This window comes from Acomys russatus, chromosome 8 (assembly GCF_903995435.1).
Source record: "Acomys russatus chromosome 8, mAcoRus1.1, whole genome shotgun sequence".
NCBI classification, from domain to species: Eukaryota; Metazoa; Chordata; class Mammalia; order Rodentia; family Muridae; genus Acomys; species Acomys russatus.
This window is the reverse complement of record NC_067144.1, coordinates 10,823,611-10,824,674: the sequence shown is the minus strand read 5'-3', so window position 1 is coordinate 10,824,674 and position 1,064 is coordinate 10,823,611. Positions and strand designations below refer to the sequence as shown.

The 1,064-nt window shown below is 36.4% G+C and overlaps 1 long non-coding RNA gene across 1 annotated transcript; it reads right to left on the bottom strand.

Annotated features, from left to right (window-relative positions):
• Positions 1–215: 215 nt before the first annotated feature.
• Positions 216–1,064, bottom strand: LOC127193078 (uncharacterized). Its single transcript, XR_007831084.1, has 2 exons — positions 839–1,064; positions 216–799 (listed from the first exon to the last, which is right to left on the bottom strand). It is a non-coding gene; the product is annotated as an uncharacterized LOC127193078 (long non-coding RNA).

Here is a 1,064-nt window from a genome sequence, read left to right as displayed (position 1 = left end):
TATGGTATATAGAGACATTTATTTTCAATTAAAAAAAACCCAAGTAACAAAATGAAATTAGGACACACTATAGTCTAGTCCCCATTTGGACAACAAACTTTTTCACCTCAATTGAAGTATTTCTTTCCCTTCCACACCAAGAGAAATAAGCCCAGAGGTAAAAAGGAAAAACAAACATATAGTAGACACATACATTAACATAATTTCTCAATGTATTTTCATTTATTTTTAAATTTTATTGCATGTCCTGGCAAACAAAAGTGGCTTATAGATTTGCCTCTGGCTCACCATAGCCCACAACACAAAAATACCAAAAGACAAGCAATGGAACCTGTAAAAAAAAAAAAAAGTATCATGTCTATAAGAAAGTACCTTTTGAAAAAAAAAACCATTAATAAAGTATATAAAACATTTGAAATTTGCTTAATTTTATACAATTATAAAAATAAAAAACCCACACGTCTCTTATAGTCAACACCCCACACAAGTATTTGGGGGCGAATATCAAGAAAGCCAAAGCTAACTGGATTACTGGAGAGAATTCTGCTTTCTACCCTGGTTGCTTCATCCCCAAGCAAAGGAATCTCATTCTCCAGTAAGAGGCACAGAACAGATGTTTGCTCTCCATGCTTTCTCACAGCAGCTCTGGCTGCTCACACACCCAACACCAGTGTGAGGAGAGGAACTGTGCCTACTATGGCAAAGGCTAGTGCCAAAATCTTTGGATACAGTATGGGAAACTCAGAGTCCCCAGTGCCACCTTGACAGTGCTGAAATGCCTCAGAGTCCCCAATGCCACCTTAACAGTGCTGAAATGCCTCAGAGTCCCCAGTGCCACCTTAACATTGCTGAAACAGCCCAAATACTCAAAACACAGGAAGCCTTTTGTCTTCCTAATAAGGCCAAGACACAGCTTCATGCTCTACCTATTGAGTTTGCAAAGCTGTGAGCTGGTTACAAAAATTAACAATGCTTATCATTATTTAAACACAACAAAATGTTGAAATTAAGGACTCATTCTCTTTAGCATACAAAATTTTTTTTAAAAAAATTAAAAAAAACAA